At 37.2% G+C, this 27,779-nt stretch overlaps 1 protein-coding gene across 2 annotated transcripts in view; it reads right to left on the bottom strand.

Annotated features, from left to right (window-relative positions):
* SNCAIP (synuclein alpha interacting protein) overlaps positions 1 to 24,424 on the bottom strand; it is a 121,910-nt gene extending 97,486 nt beyond the window's left edge. For both annotated transcript variants that reach the window (XM_081943545.1, XM_081943546.1), the window contains exon 1: positions 23,878 to 24,424. The gene's annotated coding sequence lies outside the window, so the exon portion shown is untranslated. The remainder of the gene's footprint in view (positions 1 to 23,877) is intronic.
* Between the last annotated feature and the right edge of the window lie 3,355 nt (positions 24,425 to 27,779).

The following is a 27,779-nucleotide window of genomic DNA, read 5'->3' as shown; positions in this document are numbered from 1 at the left end:
GAAAATAAGACCCTGTCTTATTTTCAGGGAAATACGGTAGATCTTGCCACATAATTTAATTTTCGAACATCTTACAAAGCCTCTGGTTAATTCATTTTCCATATAGGCAATAGCATAAAAGAACCTGTAAAAAAAGAATATGCTAAAGTCTAAAAGCAACACTGAAAGAAAATTAAAGTTGCACATGTGAGAAAGAATATACATTATAAATGTATATTTTTGGCTGGCTGCACATCATTTTCCACTGTACTTGTAATTGTTGCCTTGGAAGAAAAATGCTAAGTGTTAAAAGAAACTCACAGTGAGACTTAACAGTCTGATACATACAGTATGTATGTATGTATGTATGTATGTATGTATGTATGCATGTATGCATGTATGCATGTATGCATGTATATATGTGTATGTGTATGTGTGTGTGTGTGTGTGTGTGTGTGTGTGTGTGTGTATATATATATATATATATATATATATATATATATATATATATATATATATATATATATATATATATATATATATATATATATATATATATATATATATATATATATATATATATATATATATAAATATGGCCACAATCCAATTATGTGATGTCTATGCGTGCAAGCAATAAACTTTCAGATTTTACCAGCTGTTCTTCTTTAGAAATTTCCTGTGATGGTCTGAAAAACTTTGTAAATCTGGTGAGTTGAAAAATAGCAAGAGGAAGGAGGGATTTATAGATGCTGAATTAAAAATATCAAAATAAAGTAAAAATATTAAATAACAAGCTTGAAAAATTGATAGGCTTGACAATTCTCACCCTTTGATAGGCTTGACAATGACCACATGATGTTTTATCTATATCCAACTCACATACTCACATACACTAATGTTTCAACTATACATAATCATCTGTTTTTAATAATGCCAAACCATTTTATGGTGAAGAAATATCCAATATAGTGAACATAGCATCACTCTACACAAGTACTCATATCGTTCAATTATCTTTAGTAAAAATTTAGACCCAACTCTGAACCAGAAACATATGAATGCTGTTATTACAAACCTGAAACTCAAAGCATAGGAAAACTATGTAACCTATTCATTTGGGGTTAATAATTTCAGAGTGTTGACATAATAGGCTAACAGAAATCAAATCTTGAATATTGCTGAAAGCTAAAAAAGATAATTTCATTGGGAGATAACACCTGTTTAACTCTTTTTGTTCTTAGCTAATTTGTTACTTCCTACTTCCTATTAAAGTATCCTGTAATAGAACAAGGTACTATTTTTCAGATTTTTATACCTTTACCTTTAAAGAGTTCCTGATGTTGTTGTTGCTAGAAATTACTATAGAAATTATAGTACTTTGTACAATGTACTTAGTATAGTACAAGGACTTTGCCCGCTCCCGCTCTTCGGTGGGCTTCCCCCGTCCTCTAAAACAAAGAACTTGATATCCAACAAATGAAAACAGAGTTTGAGAGAATGTCCTTTTATCTTAGATTTCAAAATGTAATAGAAGCAGATGGGGAAAATATAAGGGACATTATGACTAATATTCTAGCTGAATACATACACAAAGATAAACAGCAGATGGAATGGGAGATAGATCTAGTCTATAGAGTGAATTCAGCATATGCCAGAACACACAATGTACCCAGGGAGGTTCATATTAAATTCCTTAGGAAAAGCACAAGAGATGAAATTCTGGGTGTACAAAGGGGGCAAACATTGACATATCATGACAGGGAGATAACCATCCTGAAGCAGATCCCCAAAAAAATTAGGGAGAAAAGGAAAAACTATTCGCAATTGGCGAATAAACTATACCAGAAGGGGGTGTGGTTTAGATGGCTGATGCCTGAAGGTATGCTGATATTCTGGGAGGAGACAAGAATCAGAATCAATACACCCATAGAGGCACAGGCCTTTATGGAAAAAAATAAAGCGAACCTAGAAAAAACAGAAGACACTACAATGGTCACACAGGACATGGGAGGGGCCGGAGCTCTGCCAGCGGGGGGTGAAGGGGCAACACCAAGAAAGCTCAGATCACAAAAATGAATAAGAAAACCACAATGTTATAAACAGACCGAAAGTAATAATGAAATTATATCTAGACTATATATCATAACTATATAAACTGATTGAAAACTATTTTTTCTAGAATTAATATGCTGATTTTTTATGATTATGTATTAATGTTTTATATTTAGATGTATCCTATGAGTTTGGAGGGAGGGGGCATCTGCCACACTTGCAACTGCCAAAATTTGTAACCATTCCACTTACCCTTTTCCTTATAAATGATTTAAAAAACCAATAAAACTTTTTGAAAAAAAAAAGAAATTACTATAGATGTTCTTAATCTATCATTACCTCTTGTATAAATAAGAGAGAAACTGGCTGTGCCTCCTCTTGAGGCAAAAAGTAGCTTGTAAAAAATAAATAAAATAAAACAATTTAAAAAGTAAATGCACAAAACAAAATGCTTCTGGAACAAATGCCATGAGGCACAAAGAGTATTATCAGAATTATTGATGTATATAAATTATATCCCTTATTGGATATTGTTGTACAAGTGCATTCTCTCTCTCTCTCTCTCTCTCTCTCTCTCTCTCTCTCTCTCTCTCTCTCTCTCTCCACACACACACACACACACACACACACACACACACCATTTTATTTGCTGCCTTTGAGAAACAATAACCCATCAGCTATATAGCATCTGGAGCAGTTACTGACTAAATATTGTCACTTATTTTCAAATTTCTATCTTGAACTCTGTTCGAAATTTATTTGTGCATCTATGTATATTGATTCTGAGTAAAATTACACTAGTTAAAATCTTCTAAATCTAAATCATACTCGTCTGTGTATGTCTTAGTGCTTAGGTTGGAATATTGTGCAATCATATTCTCTCTAGTGGGAAATGTTAGTCTGAAATCAGACAGCATAGCAATAAAAAGGACTACCCACAGATAAGGAAGAGATTTTTACATTTTCAAGAAGGCTTCTTGAATATCCAGGGAAAAATATATCTTGCAAATAAAAAAGGATATGTATATTGGACCAAGATGCCTTTAAAAAAATTGTCAATAAAATATGTAATCTAAAGCTATTTCTCTGGAGCGGAAAACTAAAAAAGAATGAAAAGCCTGCAGTGATAAAAGCATGCTAATTTTCATGCTGTTTTCAACAAAGAATTTCCAAATAACACCAGCAAGAGAGGGGGAAAGCACATGCCTGCCATACAATACTAAAGGCAACTGCCAAGTCACAGACAACAATCATATTGAAAGCTAAATGTCCACTTTACTAGTATGCAGCTTCAAATTCTCCACTTTCAATTCCTAGCTTTCAGATAAGAATGTAATTTCTGCACTCTGTTTTCTACAATCAGGTTGGGGATTAGCTGTGTCTTTTGGTATGCAGACTGCCTCAAATGTGTCTTCATTATACTTTTCTGAGAACATCAGAAGGAACTGGGGCACAGTGCAAAGCAGTTGGTATCATCTTTCTTCTCTCCATAAAATACAATACAATACAATAGCAGAGTTGGAAGGGACCTTGGAGGTCTTCTAGTCCAACCCCCTACCTAGGCAGGAAACCCTATACCATTTTAGACAAATGGCTATCCAACATCTTCTTAAAGACTTCCAGTGTTGGGGCATTCACAACTTCTGGAGGCAAGCTGTTCCACTGATTAATTGTTCTAACTGTCAGAAAATTTATCCTCAGTTCTAAGTTGCTTCTCTCCTTGATTAGTTTCCACCCATTGCTTCTTGTTCTGCCCTCAGGTGCTTTGGAGAATAGTTTGACTCCCTCTTCTTTGTGGCAACCCCTGAGATATTGGAACACTGCTATCATGTCTCCCCTAGTCCTTCTTTTCATTAAACTAGATATACCCAGTTCCTGCAACTGTTCTTCATATGTTTTAGTCTCCAGTCCCCTAATCACCTTTGTTGCTCTTCTCTGCACTCTTTGTAGAGTCTCCACATCTTTTCTACATGGTGGCAACCAAAACTGAATGCAGTATTCCAAGTGTGGCCTTACCAAGGCATTATAAAGTGGTATTAATACTTCATGTGATCTTGATTCTATCCCTCTGTTTATGAAGCCTAGAACTGTATTTGCTTTTTTGGCATCTGCTGCACACTGCTGGCTCATATTTAAATGGTTATCCACTAGGATTCCAAGATCCCTTTCACAGTTACTACTATTGAGCAAAGTACCACCTATACTGTACCTGTGCATTTCGTTTTTGTTGCCTAAATGTAGAACCTTACTCTTTTCACCATTGAATTTCATTTTATTAGATAGTACCCAATGTTCAAGTTTGTCAAGATCCTTCTGTATCTTAAGCCTATCTTCTGGAGTGTTGGCTATTCCTGCCAGCTTGGTGTCATCTGAAAATTTGATGAGTTCCCCATTTATCCCATCTAGATCATTGATGAAGATGTTGAAGAGTACTGGGCCTAAAACAGAGCCTTGGGGTACTCCACTGCATACCTCCCTCCATGTTGATGCAGTTCCATTGAGGACTACACATTGAGTGCGGTTGGTCAGCCAGTTACGAATCCATTTGGTGGTGATGCTGTGTAACCCACATTTTTTTTACTTTATATAGTAGTAGGTTATGGTCTACTTTATCAAATGCCTTGCTGAAGTCCAAGTAAATTATATCGACGACATTCCTCTGGTCCACTAATTTTGTCACTTTGTCAAAGAATGCAATAAGATTAGTCTGGCATGATCTGTTTTTGACAAACCCATGTTGGCTTTTGGCTATTACTTTGTTTACTTCTAGGTGTTCACTAATTCATTGCTTGATTATCTTTTCCAGAATCTTCCCTGGTATTGAGGTCATGCTGATAGGTCTATAGTTTTTTTTTCCTTTTTTGAAGATGGGAAGCACATCAGCTCTTTTCCAGTCTTCTGGCAGTTCCCCGGTGCTCCAAAAGCCTCATAAGTCTTCCTAAAGTTAAGAAAAATAGGTGGTTGCAACTCATTTTGCTCATAAGGATGCCCAGTTGACCATTATAATGATAAACCTATAGTTGGTAGGTAGGTACCAGAGGGGACACAGTGAGGAGCACCCATTCAACTTTGCCTTCTGGTAGATGGATGGTTTTTTTACTTAAGCATGCCCCCTTCTGCTCCACCACCCAAGACTTAAATTTTTTAGTTTGGGGCTATAATGCTTCCAGACTTGCAGGATTCTGTTATGTAATCTTTAAAAAAGTAAAATTAACTTATCTGATCATGTTTCCTGTTTGGTCTATCTCATAGGATTGATAGATCAATGAGGCTAATAATTCCTCATGTAAAATCAATTTTAGTCAAATCTTAGTTAGAAAAATATTATGAATACCTCTATGTCTCCATATTAGCCTTACTCCAGACACAAAGAGGAACTTAACATTTATTGGGGAATTACATTCTTAGACAAGGGACCAATTTGGATACGACTATTATATTAGTCTTCCAGAATCAGAAGCAGTTCTATAGAAAAAGAATAGAATGGAACATAGAACTCTAGAACCTGAAGATCATCCTCCTTTCTTACTTTGAAATAGATGAAATTCTATGAAATACGTTTAATATAAGATAGTATGATCTGCAAGTTTCCAAACATTCTTTAAAAGATAAGTCCCATATATAGCTTTCTACATTAATTAAAAAATGTAACTAAGGTGCTAGATTTGAAACTTTTGATCCTTCAGGCACCTTTATTCCTTCTACAGTTTCATTTTCAGACCTAGGTTTAATTCACAAAAATCTGGAACTGAGAAGGCACAAGAGGAATGATTGTAGGGTAAGCACATCAGAGCAGTGGTGAAATGCTACCATTTCTGACCGGTTCACTAGAACCGGTAGCAAAAAATATGCTAAGGTTCGCCTGAACCTGTAGTAAAAAACAGCTTTGAAAAGTGAAAAAAAAGTTCAGATGATCGCACGGCACAGACGATTGTCATGGAATCTTTTTTTTTCCTCACTTTTTAAAGCTTTTTTACTACCTGCTCTCTGGAACTGGTAGTAAAAAAAAATGCTATAAAAAGCGGGGGGAAATGGTTACGATGCTCCCACGGATCAGCTGTGAACTGTGCGATCATCGGACCATCTTTTATTACCCTTTTTAAAGCATTTTTCCCTACTGGTTCATGTGAATACGTAGGGAAAATGCTTTAAAAAGTGAAATATGGAGGGTCTGAGGATCACGCAGCTCACAGCTGATCTGCGCGATTGTCAGAACCATTTTTTTCACTTTTTAAAGCATTTTTTTTCCTTCCGGTTCGGGCAAATAGGTAGGAAAAAGTGCTTTAAAAAGTGGGGAAAAGTTGGCCATGCCCACCCGGTCACATGACCCTCCCCCTATCAAGCCACGTCCATAGAACCAGTGGCAAACAAAAAATATATTTCACCACTGCATCAGAGGGAAAACAATCTCTAGCCAAAAAGCCTTTGATGATGAGTGGAAACAGAAGAGATATTTAGGTTCATCTATTGAACATCATGGCATTCCAGACAACATTTTATCTTAAAAACAGACATTAGATAAGGAGGGCTAAGTAGAATTGCATTAAAAAGGATATCTTTCAATAGAATTTGTTAGTTAGTAAAGCTGCTACCAGCTTCCTCATAAAATCAAAATGTTTGGTTCCAAAGTATAAAACCTTTAAGAAATGAATTTAGTGGATTGACAATACAAGTAGTCCTGAGGTGTTATCACCCCTTTTGGTTTTTTTTTTAACGTTCTCAGAACATAATTCAGTGGTGATTTTAAGGCATGTCCGTCCTATTTTTTCTACGGAAATTGAAATTATTCTTCAGTTTTAACTGTGTGACCTAAATATGTTTATGAAATCATACCAAAAACATTTGATATATCTACCCTTAACTTTCTCCCCTAATTTCTCCCCGCTATGCAGTTTAATTTAATTTTCTGAAAAATTTAAAGGTTTTCCAAATGACTCAGCTCAGCCAAAAGTTTTTTTAAACATCCCAATTAACATTTTCATTACTCTGCTATCATTTTGGCCCACTTCAGGAGTATTTTATTGGGATTTTACTTTACCAGGATAATAAATATTAAAAAATATATTTGTAAATATATTCCTTACTTTACATATCTCCTATTGTAATAGTTACACATAATCCAAAGCTCCATGGAAACTCATGTAAACAAGGAACTCCCAACTATAAATGTTTTGTACTTCTTATAGTATCAGGAAGAGCAGTCCTGAGGTAGAGCTATGTATATGGTTTTCTATAATTTCCACAATACTATCCTGATTAATAGTGAACTGCAAATTCAACTACTTTTAGAACAAATTTCACTGTCCAGAAGCACCTTTGCCTTTACTGCATCATATATTGTTTATCATTGTAGTGTATCACCTTAATTGGCTACTTAAACATGCCAGTGACCTTATGCAGTTACTTGTTACCTTGGACTGCTGGTATATATTGTAATTCTTTCAAATTCACTGGAGTTAGTTTTTCTGGCAGCTTCAATAAAGCAAGCAGCATAAGTGCTAAGTTCAGTGTCTTTTTTCTTGATCAGTAGAAAAAACACAACAGCCATCTCCTAGTCAAATATTTTCCATTTGTTTAATACTGATTATAATAAATGATTATAATACTTCTAAATGATTCTTCTCTTCTCTTCTCTCATATAGAAAAGTACCAGTGTTGTATAGAGAGAAGATTTCTGCTGGCGGAGATCAAAGGCCTACTTATCCTAGCATTCCTTCCCAATAATGGTCACTAGATCCACATGGAAAATAGGATATGAGCACAACAAATCCTTCCTCTCATCTTTACTCTGGCAACAAATAAATTCACTCCATGCAGTGCACTATTCTACCTATTGACATTTAAATGATCAAAGCAATTGATCAATATGCAGTTCAAATGACAGAATATCATGATTGGTTTTACCAAAATTATTTGAATAATCAGAAAAATTAGAATCATATTCTGCCTATCATTTTTTTTCTGGAATAGATTATCCATCTAAGTGTTCTTAGTATCATGTTGCAACTAGAAGCCAACATCTAGTGGGGTAATCAACATACAAACCCTATTTGCAATTGGATAACTACTACCCATTCAATCTTTTCTGAAAATGGAAGAATAAAATCTATATAATACATGGAACATTCTGTAGGAACAAAAAGAATATATTCAGGAACAATTGAATCCCTCAGCTAATGAAGAATATAACAGCATTTGGATACAATATGACAGTCATGCCAATTCCATTATCTTCCTACCAGCAATGCTTTAAAACCAGGAATAAAAACAATTAAGTAAATTAGTGCTGGACTGCATTGTCCAAAAAACCCTGCCAACATCAAAGGATGTACTGTTTTGCAAAATAACACAATGTTGCAGAATCAAGTATAAGTATGTGATGACACGCAGGAGAGATGAAACAAAACCAAAATATTTTTACATATTATTACATAATTGCATAATATTTTTAAATATTCACAGTATCTCAATTTGGTATTGGGAGAGGTTATATAATCCATTCTGGAGTACTTAAAAATCTCTGAAATAGAAATACTGAGGTTGAACTGGAAAATAGTGTTAGGGACACTTTGAAAATGATTTGAAAAAAAGTGCTCTGTAAACTCAACTACTTAAAGCAGCATTATCAATTTTCAAAATTACATGGAAGCCCCCAAAATGGTATGCCTGCTTTAATAATCAATGCAGAGATTATCATGCAGTCTGAATGGAGAAGAATACTATTAAGTATCTCTCTGAATGAATCTTTCAATGAATTTCATACCATTAAAGGTGAAAGCTGTTTCTATGACATACAGCTGAAATAATATTTACAGAGAAAAATTAACTACAAAACAACTTTAAAAGTTATCAATTTACCACTGAATTATATTGCGGGACGGGGACCCAGGCTGCTGCAGCATTTAATATATTGGACTGGGACTAAAGAGACTTATGTGCAGATTCATTTTCAAAAATAAAAGCTCACTTGGTGACTGGCCTAGTTATTATCTCTCAGTTTAGCCTACCTCATAGAACTGTTGTGAGAAAAAGATGCAGTGGTACCTTCACAATGGGAAAATAATATATTAAGGAGGGGAAAATAAGCAGGATAACAAATATTTTAACAATTATCCCATATGCAAAACTTGTACCATTCTGAATGAACCGTAGAATTGAATTTAATAACATTTGATAATGACTGTTTGGTCCTAAAGTTTCCAAATCCTATTTTATTCTCATATTTCAGATTTCAAAATGGTTCAGCTTCTTCTCAGGAAGAACAAGAACATCAATCAGTAGCTGAAATAAGCATCACCACAAAAGTCAGATTTCATTCCCACGTCAAAAGCAATATATGATTCCCAGATAGCAATAATACCAATATATTATTACAATAGACTTCAAAAAATCTTTACTATTTTTAGGATTTTTTGAAACAGTATAAAAATATCTTTAATGGCATTTAAATGCACAACTAATTCATTCATGTTTCATTTATAAAATAGTATAGTCCGTATTGTTTAACGCATTCCAGCAGCCCTGAATACAATCAGAAATACCACACTTGGATGCATGTAATAGAGGATACAATTAGTAAGCTTACAATTATTTTTTCATTGTTTGAAATTAAAAACTGTCAAGAGCAATATAAAAATTGTCATCGTAGACTTCACACTACACACAAAGTAGTATTCCAAACAATGTGCTAATATTATCACCAAAACTGTGTTTCCATGGACCACAAGAATATCTGAAGTAAATCCAAGATAGCTAAGTGCAAATTGATTGGCTTTTAGCAATTTTAGCCATGTGTTTTCAGAAATGTGGCACTGTATGCAAATCAAATTGCAATACTGTAGCTGAACTGAATGATTTACTAGCAAATGTTTTACTACTGCATTCTCTGTTAAGTAAGACTTTTTAAAAAACCAGAAATTAGTAAAATAGCTTGTATTTAAGTGTATTCAGAAGTGTTAATAATTTAGAGCCACATCTCTTTCCTATTTGAATGGAAAAGTAAACAAGATAAGAATGATCTGAAAAATATTATCCTATCCTTCACCCTTCAAGACTTCTTCTGTTAGGTAAGTGTAATGCTCATTAAATAAGTCAATGGAAAAATTCTATTGCTGGCTTTGTTGTTGCCTGATTGGTTTTTGATAGGGATCACATTTGAAGTGATCTCATTCAAAACTGTTTTATTTTCTCAGAATGACCCTGGATCAACATTAAGAAATAATTAGATTTGTGCCAAACATTGACCCACTTATCAGTTCTTTGCTAAAATCGAGTGTAATAAAAAGAGAGAACCACTGAATCCCATTGCAGAAATATTTACTCCATCGATGCTGCCAGGCCTCTAGTCAGCTTTGTAGTACAGTGTTACCTCAGCACTCATCTTTAATTGGTTCTGGGAGACATGACAAGTACTAAAAATGACAAGTGCCAAACAAACCAGGTGATTTACCAGGTGGCCCTTTGTTTTGGCTGGGAAGGACTTTTTGTCTGTCCCTTTTCCTATGCCAATGACCTTCCTAGCATGGCGGACTTTCTCTCCACCTTCTGAGGCTGTTGCCCTTCTTCCTTTTGCAGCAACCTTTCCAGCAAGGCTGACTTCTTGTCCATTCTCCATGGCTGTCCCCCTTTTCCTATCACAGCACATTGAGTACCAAACAAGCAATGAGTAGTAGGACAATATTTTCACGTCAAAATGTGTTGAGTACCAAATTCAATGAGTTTTGAAGAAATTGAGTATCAAGGTACCTCTGTACAGCTTGTCTACATTCCTTACTCTTCCACTCCTTTTAAATATGACTACTTTGATTTAAAAAAAAATTCCAATCCTCTCTTCCATAATTTTTTACAGTCTGAGAGAAGCAGACTCTGCACTTGTGGGAAAAGCTAGTAAGGAAAATAAGGTTTTGTAGAGAGATGGGATTTGTGATTTCTACTGATTATATTAAATATCTGGTGCTACCTAAAGGTATTTCTAAATACATGCAATAAATATGTTGAAATAGATGTTAATAGAAGGCTTAAAATTTATTTACATCTGTTAATGTTATTAAAGTTAATGTTATTAAAATGAACATTGTCCCTTATTTGATTTACGTTCTTAGAGGCATTCCTATATTAACATCTAATAAATATTTCATTTTGATTGATTATAGGAGATTTATTTGGGAAAATGGGCCAAGATTCTTTTGAGGAAGGTTGTCTTTGTCTACAAAGATATTGTTGGACTAATATTTTACCAGCTGCCTGTTGGTGGAATAAAAATACAATGGATTATTGTCCTTTATGCCTAAATTGGAAAGTTATTGTCTATTTCCTTTGTGATCATGGCATGGGACAACATATAGCAGAAAAGGTATTTCATTTCTAGGAGTCTGAGAAGTGAGAAATCTTTGGACCATAATGGGACATAAATGGAATTTTGATAATAAGATTCAGGAATATCCAACATTTCGGAAAAAAATTAAATTGAAAATTGGTGGTAAATCATTTCATTGGAAAGCTTGAGCAGAAGCTGCAGTTATCACTTTACTTCAACTACTATGTAATGACTATTTCAAGGAGTTTTCCCAATTTCAAATGGAATTTTGGTCTTCCTAATTCACAACTTCAGCTAAAGCATGCTGCAACAGATCAATAAGCATCATGTGCTTTGACCACCTAAAAGGCAACTGTGCTTTCTTGCCTGATGGAAGCATTACATAAATAAAACCTATCACCTATTTCTATCAAAAACTCAATAACAGTTTTAAAATGGACATTTCTGGGATATTTTAAACATGGACTAAAAAAGTAGAATTTCTGAGAAAGTCATAACAATGGCTTATGGTCTTTGTTTAGAAAAGGCAACATTTTTTACTAATCAAAGAATGTAGCAATATGTGTTACTAGGGCAGAGATTCTGTGATATTATATAATAATAGTTTATATTGTTCATGTATAGAGCCAGCTTGATCTAGTAGTTATGTTGCCAGGCTAGAAAGTGGGAGACCGTGAATTCTAATCCTTCCTTGACCATGAAAGCCAACTGATAATTTTGGGCCAGTCACACTCTCTCTCTGTCCAACTCACCTCACAGAGTGCTGTTGTGTGGAAAATAGGAGGAGGAAGGTGTGCTGGATACATTCACCATCTTATTTGTAAATATAATAAAGGTGAGATATAAATAAATATAACAGTAATGAATTGATAAACCAGTGAATATTGATAAGTATTAAAATATATATTTGTTTTCTTTTCCATCTTTGTAAATTTGAACTTTATAATTTCTTTTTTGAAGATTAAATAAGGTTTTGTTACAAATATATAATTTAAAAAATGGAAATTGATTTCCAAAGAACAAAGATATCATGTTTGGAAGAAATAGAGAACTTTACAGATTTGCCTATTTTCAGTTTGTAACATTGACATTCCTTCAAATTATTATTTGTCCAGTGAAGTAAAATATTTTATAACGATCATATTTACATTATCTCTGCCAATAAACAATACCAGTTATTATAAGTTGTACATATCCTTCCACGGGCAATTACATGTGGAAGAATTTAAAACATCTGAATTGAACTGAATTGAACAGTAATTTCTATAGCAGAATTGCTACAATACAGTTACTTACCTTTTTCTCACTAGGGTCAATGGGACTGAAATAAGCTTAACAATACTATTGGCTTGCATTTTTATAAAAAAAAATGAAACACATGTATGTCATCTTATTATTTCATATAAAATATAACTGCAAAAGTTACAATATTCAACTCTTTTAAAACATTATTAAAATGACTAATAAACTTTTTAAACTAACATGACTTCAAAAAGCTATTCTCTAACCAACTATGATTAAAACAAGACAAACTTTTTTAAAAAACCTACCAAAACATATATATCCCCTCTCAAATACCCCCCTCCCCCAGTAACTTCCCAAGCAGTTATTTTTTTATTTTTTTGTCTTCATGTCTGTTATTGGGTGGGCATTAATTTTCTTCTGGGAACAATTGGTCATGGAAGATAAACTGCAAGCACAGTCATGGATGACTGGATAACTATCCTTCTTAATGAAACAGAAGAAGAGTTTTGTGCAAGAAGAAAGACCAAATGCCACATCTTATAAAATGATATAAATTTATTCAAGCTTAGGGTATATCTAGACAAACCTCCTTTCATTCAACCTGCTACAAGTATTTGTAAAGAAGTTATACAAATAATGTATGCAGCTCTTTGAATCCATTTCCTGATGTTTTTTAATGTAAAAAAATCTGTATGTCATTAAACACAGCAGTTTTCAAAGCATTAACACTTTTTTCCCTTCTGGCTGTTCTTCATTTATACACACAGACATGTCTCATAAAATTATTATATTATACCAGTGCTTAACTACTTGGATTCTCAAGGTCTTTCCACCCTCCTTTTTGGCTTTCTTTTTAACAAACTGGATCTATTTTTTTTGTATTTGGAGGCTGTATATGTACAATTATAGGATTTTCTGGAAGAAGTCCAAAGCTTATAACTGTGGAGGAAAAAATGATATATAAAGTGAAGTCAACAATGAATTTAAATTAAATATGATCGTATTGAGTTGAATAAGCCAGTAGAAGGAAATTCAAATATTTCTTAGGTGTATAGACCCACTACTCTTGTTTGAGTTAATGTTTAATTGTTTGCAACTATGGATGGAATCATCTATTATAGTAATCTACATCTTTTTTCTCTTCTTTATCAAACATTTTTTTCTGATGCTATCAAGTCAATATTTAAGGTCAGGATTGTTAAGAATTTAGCTGCAGCTATTTTTTTTTTTTTTTTTTGATGAGAGAAATCCTAGTAGGCCTTTCTATCCCCCAAATGATTGCTTCTGAATTTTGCATTTTCAGATCAAATGTTATAATATATGCACAAGTTATGTGACATGAAAGGTATAAGAAATATGAGGCCATTGCTTAATAAGCATAAAAGCAAACCTCTAAGAGGTAAACTGTTTGTTATTCAGTCTTCCCAAAGCTTTGACGAGGCTCAGTCATTAACAACTGAATTCAAATTAATGGACATCTGGCTAGGTAACCCAACTTCAATAAGAATATAAAAGGGAAAATCTGATTTCAGCTAAATGTGAGTGCTTAGCTAACTAATCAACAGGTAGCGACTAAGTAACAGATAGAAAACCTCAGTATTTCTCCAGGGAAAATTTACCGTAGCATGATTTCAAGGGATTTCCCAATGTTGGATGATATCAAAACTTAAAATAAAATATTTTAATAAAATAAAATATTTTAATAATACACAATTGGCACATTTTAACATGCTACTGAAAGACACAATAATGGCAGTGGGCCCTTGTAGATTATATATAAAAGTTCCTGCCAAATTTTCTCCTCACGAAAAAGAAAAAGATGGACTTGGGCAATCATATTCACTTGGGGGAAAAGTATCTAAATGTTTTCAAGGCAGAACAACTGCAAATCATACTCTTGCATGTTAGCTGCTTCCACTGTGCTGAAAAACAAGCTTTAAAAATTAACAATGCAACTTGAATATTTATACAAGTGCTGAAGAAAAATAGGGATATTTGAGTAAATAAAAGACATACTGATCACATGTAAACTGGCAAACAATTGTGATAATGCTTTGGTTGATCTTGCTATATATTATTGTATATTGTATATTCTGAATACACCATATCTAATACATGAAGAAATATACTTTATTAATCAAGGAAGCAATATAAATACGGATATTAAGGAATCATAGGTGAATCATACTACTGAATAATTTTTTGTGAAGCATTTATAACTTACAGATTCTTCCTGCCTCCTGTTGACAATTTAATCATCCAGAATTTTTGCCATTCTAATTTTGGACCTGTGGAAGTTTGTTAAACATTTTGGTGTGTAATGATGGATCCAGCAACAGACTAATGATGCAAAAGAATCACAATGTCATGAAAACAAGCAGGGTTAGGCAGGCTCACAGCACTAACATGTGAAGAATATAAAATGCTATAGAGAATCATTGATTGGCTTATTTGATATTTCCAGAGATGCAAGGCATTATGGCATCCATAGAGATACTACTACCTAAGTAGTGGGACAAAAGAAAAAATGGCCTGTACAATATGACCTATTATAACAACTTTTCAGTGAGGGACTGAGATTGTGGATATTATTAGCTTACTTGTGGCTTAGCACACTATGTGAAACCAGACACTAGAATTAGTAAACAATGGTTTATGCCATTGGTATGATGGACAAAAATGTCTTCTGACAATGTTGTATATAATTATGTAGAAGAGCTGTAAGGCAAGAATAGCAGACCTCTAGCCCTTAGTTGCAAAAATATGGGCTGTAAAAGTTGCCCTATGACTGTTTTCCCCATCACCATTTGGCTGGTGGGAAACAGAAGAAATGTGTAAGGAAAATTTGTTAAATATTTACCATACAATTACTTATTTTGGTTCTCATCTTTCTTCCAAAAACCCAATGTTCCTTTTATAGTTATCTATAAGAGATAAAATTAAGATATAAAGCTAATGTTCCCATTCAGCAAATTGAAGCCTCACTGGATGATAAGGCACACTGAATGACTGTATTTGCCCCAACCCTGGTCTATCCACAATTTTGGAAATATCGAGATGAAATCCTGAAGTGATTTATCTTGTTCAGATTTTTTTACCTCTCAAAAAACATGGCATTTTAACTGAGCTATGCAGATATCTACTGCAATCATGTCAGTTAGATAGGGCTACAAAAATACCACAGCTAATAGATAGCAGCAAAGAGAGTTTTCTCAGTTACTTTGCTACCATCTGGATTTTTGCATCCTGGATAGACTTAAATTACTGACCAAGCTACAAAACTGAGTAGGCCTTTGTATCATGAACTCCTCTATTTAAGCCAAACTGTTACACTACAGACCAAATCAGGGAACATTACAAAAAAAGCTATATGGGTTAGGATTGCATGATTTAAATTATAATTCAAAAGAATAATCTGCATGGATATATCATCTTGATTACTTGAGAATAATTATATTTCTTTGGCTCAAACTGATTATCAGCTTAGAGTACTCCCCTTTTTTTGCTATATCATGAAACAAATTAATGAGATCAAATGGAAATCATTCAAAGTGCTTAAGGAACTCAACTGTGAAAATGCTCAGAAATACGTAATATTTTCTAAGTCAATGTTCTTAGATAGAGGTCTGGCAATACTCCCCACCCCCATTTATCCTTTTACAGTACAAAATCAAGAAAGATTCAGGAGATTAGCAGATATTATTCTTCATTAGGTGAACATCAGTTCTGGACAGATTTGTGGGAATGTGACAAAATTAGTGGACCAGAGGAATGCCGTCAATATAGTTTACTTGGACTTCAGTAAGGCTTTTGATAAGATAGACCATAGCCTACTACTAGATGAAATAGAAGAAAGTGGGTTAGACAGCATCACCACCAGATGGATTCGTAACTGGCTGAGACAACCACACTCAACGTGTAGTCCTCAATGGAACTGCATCTTCATGGAGGGAAGTATGCAGTGGAGTACCCCAAGGCTCTGTTTTGGGCCCAGTACTCTTCAACATCTTCATCAATGATTTGGATAAGGGGATAAATGGGGAACTCATTAAATTTGCAGATGACACCAAGCTGGCAGGATAGCCAACACTCCAGAAGATAGGCTAAAGATACAGAAGGATCTTGACAAACTTGAACATTGGGCTCTATCTAATAAAATGAACTTTAATGGTGAAGAGAGTAAAGTTCTACATTTAGGCAAGAAAAACAAAATGCACAGGTACAGTATATATGGTGCCTTGCTCAACAGTAGTAACTGTGAAAGGGATCTTGGAGTCCTAGTGGACAACCACTTAAATATGAGCCAGCAGTGTGCAGCAGCTGCCAAAAAAGCCAACACAGTTGTAGGCTGCATAAACAGAGGGATAGAATCAAGATCATGTGAAGTGTTAATACCACTTTATAATGCCTTGGTAAGGCCACACTTGGAATACTGCATTTTGGTCGCCTCGATGTAGAAAAGATGTGGAGACTCTAAGAAGAGTGCAGAGAAGAGCAACAAAGATGATTAGGGGACTGGAGACTAAAACATATGAAGGACAGTTGTAGGTACTGGGTATGTCTAATAGAAAGAAGGACTAAGGGAGACATGATAACAGGGTTCCAATATCTCAGGGGTTGCCACAAAGAAGAGGGAGTCAAACTATTCTACAAGGCACCTGAGGGTAGAACAAAAAGCAATGGGTGGAAACTAATCAAGGAGAGAAGCAACTTAGAACTGAGGATACATTTCCTGACAGACCAATTAATCAGTGGAACCGCTTGCCTCCAGAAGTTGTGAATGCCCCAACACTGGATGTCTTTAAGAAGATGTTGGATAGCTATTTGTCTGAAATGGTATAGGGTTTCCTGCCTAGGCAGGGGGTTGGACTAGAAGACCTCCAAGGTCCCTTCCAACTCTGCTATTGTATTGTATTGTATTGTATTGTATTGTATTGTATTGTATTGTATTGTATTGTATTGTAAGTATTCATGTGTTATTTGTAAAATAGCACAGAGGAATCATTGAACAATTTCATTTTTTGCTTTCCTTAAATCCAGAGGCAGGAAAGAATGTCAAGGTCACAACTGGTTCAGTCTCATACTGAGGATTCAAAGTTGTACAGGATAAAACCCACCAAGCATAGAAAGCTTACAATTTGTTGGTTCAGAGCCAAAGATAAAGCATGTTTTCAATGTCCTCTTAAAAAGGACTTCCTTGGGAACAGAGGTCTAATTCATAAGAGTGAGTTTTTCAGAAGGATACTATATCAGAATTGGGTACTGGATATACTCAATAGTTTGATAAGACCTTGATTCTAAGCCTCATTGTTTCCATTATGCTGGAAATAATGTCCTATTAGGTTCTGATAATATGCCTACATTTATCCTTGATGTTGATTTACTGTCACTTAACTCTAAGATTGACATTGGATTTTGTTTTTGGAACTGCTTGCTATTTACTTCTTGCTTGAACCTTGGACTGGATGCCAACTTTGTTGCTGACTATGATAACTCAGACCAGGTTACTAGTCATCCATATCCTTTCCAGGACAAAACATAAAGATAAAATGATTAACACTATAGAATGAAATTTCTTGTTGGAAAAACAGAATGGTTTCTGATTTTGCAGAGTCAAGTAAATATCCACAGGCCTATGGATCTAATAAATCCTGTGCAGACACTTACAGGCATTTTGGAGTTGGGTGGCCTAGATGTTAGATAGGTAGGTAGCTAGAAAGACACAGCACAAATATTAGGTAAAGGTTCCCCTCACACATATGTGCTAGTTGTTCCTGACTCTAGGGAGTAGTGCTCATCTCAGTTTCTAAGCCGAAGAGCCAATGCTGTCTGAAGAAGTCTTCGTGGTCATGTGGCCAGCATGACTAAATGGCAAAGGCACATGGAATGCTGTTACCTTCCCATCAAAGGTGATTCCTATTTTTCTACTTGCATTTTTACATGCTTTTGAACTGCTAGGTTGGCAGAAGCTGGGACAAGTAACGGGAGCTCACTCCATTACATGGCACTAGGGATTTGAATCACCGAATTGCCGACCTTTCTGATCAAGAAGCTCAGCGTCTTAGCCACCGAGCCACCATGTCCCTGCACAAATATTAGCTACAATTTTGGCCATCATTTGATTTCAGATATAAAAATGCATGAAGGAAAATCAGGATTGAGGATAGACTTTTTTTTCCCAATTAAGGTCCAGGGAGGTTTTTCTTTTTTCTCCCTGCAGCACAAGACTCTTTGTAGAAAGGCTGCTTCTCCCATAATGATTCCTAGATTACCCAGTGACATCAGTGGTTATCCCCCAAAATACTGCAGGAGAGGCTTCTTTGCAAAGAACATCATCTACCCTCTAATCAATCTGACAACGTTTTCCCATTAGACTGGAAATCTGTCAAAACAAATACTTTCTGCTCATCCTAAATTGGGACCAGTGCTTTGAAATTGTTTATAAATTATTTGGAATCAAGAGGTCATGCTTACTGATGACACTTAATTATTTAGAAAACCTAACACAAAATAGAACAGCAAAGAGTGCTAAGAGAATCTGACAAAACAGCCAGACTGAAATGAAAATGGCAAATATAGTTCAACAAAGGAACGTGTAAAATTATTTCTATAGGAGCAAAAAAAAAAAATAGCAATAGCAATAGACTTATATACAGCTTCACAGTGCTTTACAGCCCTCTCTAAGCGGTTTACAGAGTCAGTATATTGCTCCCAACAATCTGGGTTCTCATTTTACCGACTTCAGAAGGACGAAAGGCTGAATCAACCTTGAACCAGTGAGACTTGAACTGCCCAACTGCTGGCAGCCGGCAGTCAGCAGAAGTAGCCTGCAGTACTGCATTTTAACCACTGCGCCACCACAGCTCTTCCTAACACCACAGACATAGGTTGTGGTGGTTAGCTTTTTTAAAACCTTACTCTAGTGCCGTGATGGCGAACTTATGGCACGCATGCCAGAGGTGGCATGCAGAGCCCCCTCTGTGGGCATGCATGTTGCCTCCAGCTGCTCGTCTGGTTTCTGGTGTGCAACTGGTCTTCGTGGGTGCTGGAGTTCTGCAAAACACCCTGAAAAATGAAATGAAAAACAGGCAGATTTTGGGCCATTTTCAGGGCACTTTTCGGGCCATTTTCAGGCCTTTTTTCAGGCCATTTTCCAGGCCCGAAAAAATCCCAAAAAACAGGCATGGCACGCCAGCCAGTTAGTCTTTGGCTTTCTGGTGCTCAGACCAACTGGCCAGTACACATGTGTGTGCTAGAAACCTGAAGACCAGCTGGCCGGCACACACATGCATACCGGCCAGCTGATCTTCAGGTTTTTGGTGCTCCAACACGTGCATGTACGCATTTGCACACACAATCCGGTTTGGGCACTTGGTGCCGAAAAGGTTTGCCATCATTGATCTAGTGTAAAGATACAACAAAAAGGTAAGAACAATGCTGAGGTTGATTGGGGCAAAAAAATAAAAAATAAAGCTGCTTTTATAAATATGTGCTATGATCTTACTTGGAATGCCGTGTGCAGTTATGACCATTGCACAAAAAAATGGAAAAATGTAGGAATGGAACAGAAAAATAAGGATAGGGTTATTTCCTCTTACAATACAGTGCAAGAATGAGAGGTTATTCAATTATGCTGAATAATGAGAGGTACATGATAAACAAATGGAAATCCTTTCTCACCCAGCGTTCAGGTAAATTGAAATTTGCTACTGCAAGATTATGAGAATCGTAATTTATTTCTGAAGTGAACTTTCTCTCAAAAGAGCCTAGAGCAGAATAAAAACAAATATATATAAAATCAGTCACCCTTAAATTTAAAAAGCTGTATTTATCACAGGAAATCAAACATGCTAGGTCTTGGACTAGTGTATGGGTGAATAGTTAGGTTTTCAGTTGTTCCTTTGAAAAAAGACAGCATTTCAATCTGCTGAAGCTCCGATCAGGATAATGCTCAGAGATGCAGTGATGGCATCCACTTTACAAACTTTAAAAGGAGGATAGGCAAATTCATGAAAGATAGTAATAGAAATAGTACTTATATACCGCTTCACAGTGATTTACAGTCCTCTCTAAGCAGAGAGCCAGCATATTGACCCCGACAATTTGGGTCCTATAAAGTTACTACAAGCTAGTAATTATGAAGGCTATAAATTAGGGTACTTTCTGATTGTTCAATCCCTTTAATTAATCCTATTCTTGAAGGTTAGGAGAAAAGAGAATAAAAGGAATGTGAATCCCTTCTGGAATCTGTTTGGATGAAAAATCCTTCAAAATTTAAGTGTGTGAAAGTTTCTTTCTTCTTTCCCTTTCAAAACATTCCTGTGATAGCTCTCCTTCGTCTTTATTTCTTTTGAAGGTATACTTGACTGTACAGAATAACAGAGTTGGAAGAGATCTTGAAGGTTTTCTAGTCCAACCTCCTGCTCAAGTAGGAAACCCTATACCATTTCAGACAAAGGTTGTCCAATCTCTTCTTAAAAACCTCCAGTGATGGAGGACCCCCAGCTTCTGAAGTCAAACCATTTGTTTACCATACACCATTGCATCCTCTTAAAGCAGGGGTGTAAAACTGAAGGCCCATGGGCTAGATCTGCCCTGCAGGGTGCTTAGATCTGGCCTGCAGGGAAACAGAAAACAGTGGAGGACCAGCCCATGGTGGCTCTGCCAGTGAAAATGGAGCTGTGGGCGGCCCTCCCAAGCTCCGTTTTCACTAGCAGAGAGTTTCAGGAGGTGGTCGCAGCCAAAAATGGAGCTCAGGAGCCCATTTTTGCTGGCAGAGTGCTCAGGCCATCACTGGCGCCCTCGACACTAGTGACGTCGAGCTGCCCACGCCCATCCCAGCCCCCCAAGTCAAACACAACCCTGATGTGGCCCTCAGGGGTGTCAATAGAGTTTGACACCCCTATCTTAAAGGAAGTATCAACAGGACAGAGAGCCCCTGTATTCTTCCCCCAGTGGATTACATTTAACCTTCAAAAATAAACCATCCTGTCCTTCCCATCAATGCCCCCACAATTTTTTAATGCTTGTACAAGATAAAGAGAAAAGGTGGGTGCCTTTTTTGTGTGTGCAAATAATACTCTCACAAAAGCAGAGCAAAAGAAGCAGTTCAACTTTATTACAGTATGCGTTACTTTCAATATCAGAGACAGTATGCCTATCCTCTAAACACCACTTGTTCTTGAATACTAGAAGGATATTGTAGCCTTCATAACCTGTTTGCAGACTTCTGCTTGCTAACTGTATAGAAGTTAAATGCTGAATTACAGGCCACTGGCCTTATGTTCCAAGTTGAACATAATGATGAAAAATGTACTGAATGGCAACTAATCTGCTGTAATTGGCCTTGAGCCCATCTCCAAAGTAAAGTGCTTTTCACACCCAATTTCTCCTCCACGTGAAATATGGCATAAAGGTATCCTCCTGATTCTTGAATCAACCACCAGCAACTGAATGTTTAAAGAATCTCAGATATTTTTACTACAATACTTGCATGAGCAAAAGGCAATATTAATCTCTAAGACTTATTCCTTAAATTCCTTATCATGCATTTGACAGAGATCTAAAAAGGTAGTACTTACACCAAATAGAACTTACATCAGAAATGCAAAAGACAAAGAGTTTGTAGAGCATTGTAGGACAACAGTTTTCCTCCAAAATCTTTTTTTAAAAAAAAAAACCAGAAGACTGGATCCAATCCATTGCCAATTCCTTTTAAATTTTGTTACATGCAATTTGAATATCTGTCATTTAAAATATTTCCAGCATAAGGCATACCTGGCTCATAAGTAAGCAATTTGTACTGACATCATAATTTATTTAGAAGAGTCACTGAAATTAAGATAATGGTGACCTTTCAGAGATCTGATATGGACATGGTTAAAATAGTAATACATCCACTGATTTCTAGATTAAATTTCATGAAAAAATACACTACAGCGTACTAGTTCTAGTTTTTTTTAATCCTTTAGAAGCCTGAACACTCTTGTTCTTTGATGGATACCTGTCAACTGCAACTTGATTAGATCCTTGTTCACTGTAGGAGCAAGATCAGGAAGCATAAGCTAACAGCAGGGCAATGGCATCCTGCTCACCCGTTTTTCTATGCAAGCATAACATGCAACAGGAAAAACCAATTACATCTGAGAGAGTTTTGCTCAAAGTAACATTGTGAATTGTCAACAATGATTATTTCTGAGGACCATTTCTTCATTGCACGGACTTCAGCAAAGAATGCTAGCATTTCCTGTGGAAACTTTTTTTTTGGGGGGGGGAGACAGTAACATCCCACCAATTTCGCTCTTTTTTTAAAAAAAATGTTTTTAACAACATAAATAGATACACTGTGGACATTCTGACAATAACCACAATGAAATGTTTGCACAGTTCACCACCTCCCTGACTTGTTTCAGAAAGCACCAGGAGACAAGAACACTAAAAAAAAAAGTGGAGGGATTTACATATCATCAGAGGCAAGTCAGAAGCCAAGAGAGAGCCTCTTAGTCATTCATAAAAGCGGCTCGCAAATCTCCGAATCAAATTATAAATAGGACTTTCAGGTCTGTTGCCTTTTTAAAAAAATCTCATTGATCTCGTCCGCTCGTTCGCATGCTTTTCTCTCTCCCTTTCTCATCCTCGGTACTGTACTACTACTATACGTTGCTGGTTTCTAGACGTTGTTTGATAGCCGCCCATTCAAAGTACGGTAGTCTAAGACACCTTCTTTTCTCCCTTTTCGAGTGGGTAAGATGTGATCTTTCCCTAGTTAGCTACGGGAACATCTCTCACTCTCTCACACTCCGTCTCTCTCTGTCTCTCTCTGTCGCGCGCGCACACACATTTAAGAGGTTTCCCTGCTACTACAGGCGGCGTTCGTCCCATTTTGTTATCCGGAGGCTCCCGCTTGGCAGGAAACTGCCCCTTGAACAGAAAGCTGGAGGGAAAAAGGTAGGCTACAAAAGAGGAAGCCGAACAGCGCAGAGAGACGCGAGCAACAAGAGGGACCAGGCGGCTGCTTGGGAGCTGTTGCTGCCGGCGTGTAGCTTCCCGTTCAAAGAGCCCCGCAGCTGCGGCGTTACTATAGAGACACCGCCGCCAAACCTTAGGGCAACCCGCGAGACCGGGGCAGACCGAGTCCCAGCCGAGGCGCCTTCTCCGCCTCTTTCCCTCCCCCTCTAAAACCGACAAGAGAGGAGAGTCCCCGCAGCAAACTTGTGGCAGCCGCCCGAGCTCCCTCCCCGCGCCTTCTCGCCTTCCCTCAGGTGGAACTTGCTCGCACTCACCCTCTCTCAAGGCTCTCGGCTCCTCCGGGGACCCTTCGCCGCGGCGGCTCGACAAGGTCCTGCTTCCTCCTGCTGTTGCTGCTGCTGCTGCCGCTGCCGTCTGGCTCCAGCAGAACGCGGCACGGGAGGGCTTGGGGACGCGGAGCGCCGGCTTCTCGGCTGCTTGCGTCACAATAAAACCGAGGCCATTCCCCACGCCGGGAATTCGGGGGGCTGCCGAGAAAGGAGGGAGGGGGGGCTGCCACGTGACTTCAAAGGGAGGCCCTGAGGGAGAAGGAGGAAGAGCGGGCGGAGAGGTGACGGCCGGCGGTCGAGCGAAGGCAGCTCTCCCGAAGCTGAAGACTGAACGGCTGGAGCTTCCCCACCCACCTAGCTCCTGATGTTGAAATAGCCCCTTCAAGCCCCCTCCTCCTCCGGCCGCTCCTCACCGACCACGCGTCCCCGTCTTCCCTACTGTACTCGTTCGCCTCAGTCTCACTTCTTTTTCGCTCTTCTCCACCCTGCCGCTCATTTCCACCACCACCCCCTTTTCACAGGTCCTGTGGCGCCTCTGCTCTCTCCTTTCCCCTTCTTCCCTTCCATCTTTCCTCGCCTTCCCTTTGGCGAACGTTCCTTGGCTCTCCTGCCTGCCTCGCTGCCGCCTCCCGCCTTCATTTCTCGCCCAGTCCCAGTTCTTCCCGACCCATTTTGCCTGTCCTCGTCCCTTTTCTTTCTCTGGGGCTTCTCTTCCTCATCCTCTCTGACTTTATTCCTGCGCGTTTGTGTGTATGTGTGAGGGTGTGTGTGCGCGCGAGCGGGGCTATACTTTCCTAGGCGTTTTTCTTCTTCAAAACATTCTCCTGCCTTTCAACGTTGCTTCTTTCTCTACCTATCCCGAACAATGGGTAGCCTTGGCATCTCTGAGCATCTAAAGGGTTAATAAACTTTTGTGCGGAACAAAATGTGTTGTCTGGGCCAGTTCAGAGGATAAATAAAAAGGAGTTTATTTTCAGGCTCAATTAAGAGGACATGAGAATGATACTGTCTTGTTTGTCTCTAAATAAATATTGCCTTTTTTGTTTATTAATGCAATTTATCTGGAACATCTCTTGTTGCTTCAATGTAGCCATTTAAGGCAAGGGGGACCAAATAAATGCATGCAGATAAATCATCTCTCTTCATTATAGTCAATAATAAACTAACTTTGTTTGTGCTCAGAGGATAGCTTGGAAATGATCCTGGTAAGTGTGCTGTACTTGATTGTGAAAATGCTTGCTATTAAGGCCTGTGTGATCTGAACAGATGGTGGACCAAAAAGTAAACTCCCTGAAAGAAGGAGTAAAAGAAGGAAAGACAATGGGTGATAAAATAGATTGAAGAAACTGTAAGATTGTCCTTGAAAAAGCTACAAGGTTTTTTTTTTTTTTTTTTTTGCCAAAGGCATTTAGTCACCAGGAATTAGCTGGTGTCAGAACTGTTTCAACTAACTACAAGAGCAAAAGGTGGAACCCCCTCCCCTCTTTTTTTCTTGAATCTGCATGAGTTCAGTTCTAAGCATAGCCCAGTTAATGGGGCAAAAATAAAATATAGATCATAGGAATGGTAGTTGTGTCACCTTAATATTGCTGAGCAACTGTATCCAGCAGCCTCAGCCAGAATGATCAATAGTGAAGGAGGCTAAGGGCTGCAGCCCAGGAGTATCTGATGGGGCTGGTTTTTCATCCCAGATGAGCTCATGCTGACTTATTTTGCTGTCCACTGTATGGTGTTTCCAGATAAGTGTTAAGTTTTTGCAAAATGTAGGGAGTCAGTAGGAAACAGACCATTTGTTAGTCTTGAAGAAAAAGAGGATACACACCTTTCACAGAGAGAGAGGGAGGGAGAGAAGGAGGGAGGGAGAGAGAGAGAGAGAGACAGACAGGCAGACCAATGGGACTCATAGATGAAAATAACATCAAAAAACAAGAAGTGTATGTTATTCCATGCATCAGTTCCCGTGTTCCTTAGCTCTAACAGCAGGAATAGAAGAAATCAGCAGGCAAGAGAAACAGGCAGTTCAATTATAAGGGATGCTTAAATTCCCAGAGAGGGTTAGGACTCCAGTTCTGTTGACATTAGATGTAGAATAAAAAACGAGTAAAGTCTCTGAGCGTTATGCATGCTATGTATGCTATGCATGCTAGGTATTAAAGTATCTAAATCGGTCTAAAGATTGTAATTTGTCAGTTCCTTCTGGTATAAAGTATATACTGTACATGCACATTGTATTGTTCCATCTATTATGAGACAATAGAAAATGTAAGTAATTTTCCTGTTCTTGGCTCCATTTGGTTCTCAAAGAAAATAACCTCTCCACTTCACAAAATAGAAGAAAAACCATGATAAAGAAAAGAGAGAATTCTTACAAGTTTACTTTGGATTAATAAATTACACGGCACTTTTGGAAAAATAATGGATTTTGGAAAAGGACAAAGCATGAAAACAATCCATATGATAAAACATCATCTCTCTCACCACAGTGTAAAATGATCCCCCTCCAATATAAAAAAATATAAAGGTCCATTTGGCAGGGTCTAAGCAGTGGGCTTTTTCTGCTGTGATGTGTAAATACTGTGGCATCTTCTCCTCCCTGAGGTGTGGCCGGGCCTCACCGCTGTTGAGTTTTTGGAGGTCCCTCAAGACTTGGATAAGCCAGCAGGAACCCCAGGGAATATGTGAACTAGTGAGGTGGTTCCACTTTATTTAACATCCCTTCTTCTATTATTCAATGTTTTAGTTTGGTTTTTATGCTTTATTTATTATTTATTAACTCTCTTAGCTTTCTTGTGTGCTGCCCAGAGTTGCTTGTTTATGAGATTGTCCCAAAGGTGCTTTTTCAAGAGGCAAGTGGGCTTTCTGGTTTTTCTTTGAAGACTGTTTCCTTTCTCATCCAAGAAGCTTCTTCAGCTCTGACTGGATGGTGGGGAATGAAAGGATTTATACTCCTCGCAGACAGATGGTCATTTGCATTCTTTTAGCACAGGGCTGTCAAACTCTCGGGGTGGATGCTTCATGTGCTGACCACACCCATGCCTGGTTTAGCGAAGTGGAGGAAAGTCCCGATACGTCATGTGACGACACTGTGACAATGCGAGTTTGACATCCCTGTTTTAGTGAGTTGTTAAAGCCACCTGGAGGTTTATCTGTATCATCAGGGTCACCTGAGTGGTTGTTTGTGAGATGGATGGCTATATAAATTGGTTTAATAAATAAATAAAAAGGAAACCATAACAGGAATGCAAATCGACTGGAAACTGGAGACATTCCTGTTAGGTATAACGATGACTAAATATAAAAAAGGGACCTTATATTTAATCTTACATATTATTATAGCGTCTAGGATTGCATTCGCCCAGAGATGGAAGAATAAGACAACACCAAATGAAGATGAAATAATAAGAAAGATTCTAGACTGCGCTGAGATGGACAAGTTAACTAAAGAAACTCAAGGAAAGGAAGAGACAGTATTATTCAGTATGGGGAAAAATGGTACAGGTGGTTGGAGAAAGAAACAAAAATTAACGTTAATAGCCTAAGAAAGGTAAACGTTACAAACCAAAGAAAAATGCTACACAAGCAGAAGAAGGACAAAGTTTGCTTGATGTATATAGACAAAATATAGATAGATCAGTAAAAGAGAATGAAATAAGAGGGTTAAAAATGGTGAAATTCAATGGAAGTGTATTAGAAGGGAAAATAGTGTATATAAAAATGTACCGATTCAAAACTGCTATAGAAGAAACATGAAGTTCCGGTGTATAAATGTAATCTATGTCTTTATTATTGTGTTTATGTGTTTAAAATAATAAAAAATAAATAAAAAGGAATAAACAGCAGCAGCTTAAGGACTGTTACCCTCCAAAAACCCACCCAAATAAAGATTT

The sequence above is a fragment of the Natrix helvetica genome (assembly GCF_964273705.1).
Source record: "Natrix helvetica genome assembly, chromosome: 2".
Lineage (NCBI taxonomy): Eukaryota > Metazoa > Chordata > Lepidosauria > Squamata > Natricidae > Natrix > Natrix helvetica.
The sequence above is the reverse complement of the archived record's forward strand: the minus strand, read 5'-3'. Positions and strand labels throughout refer to the sequence as shown.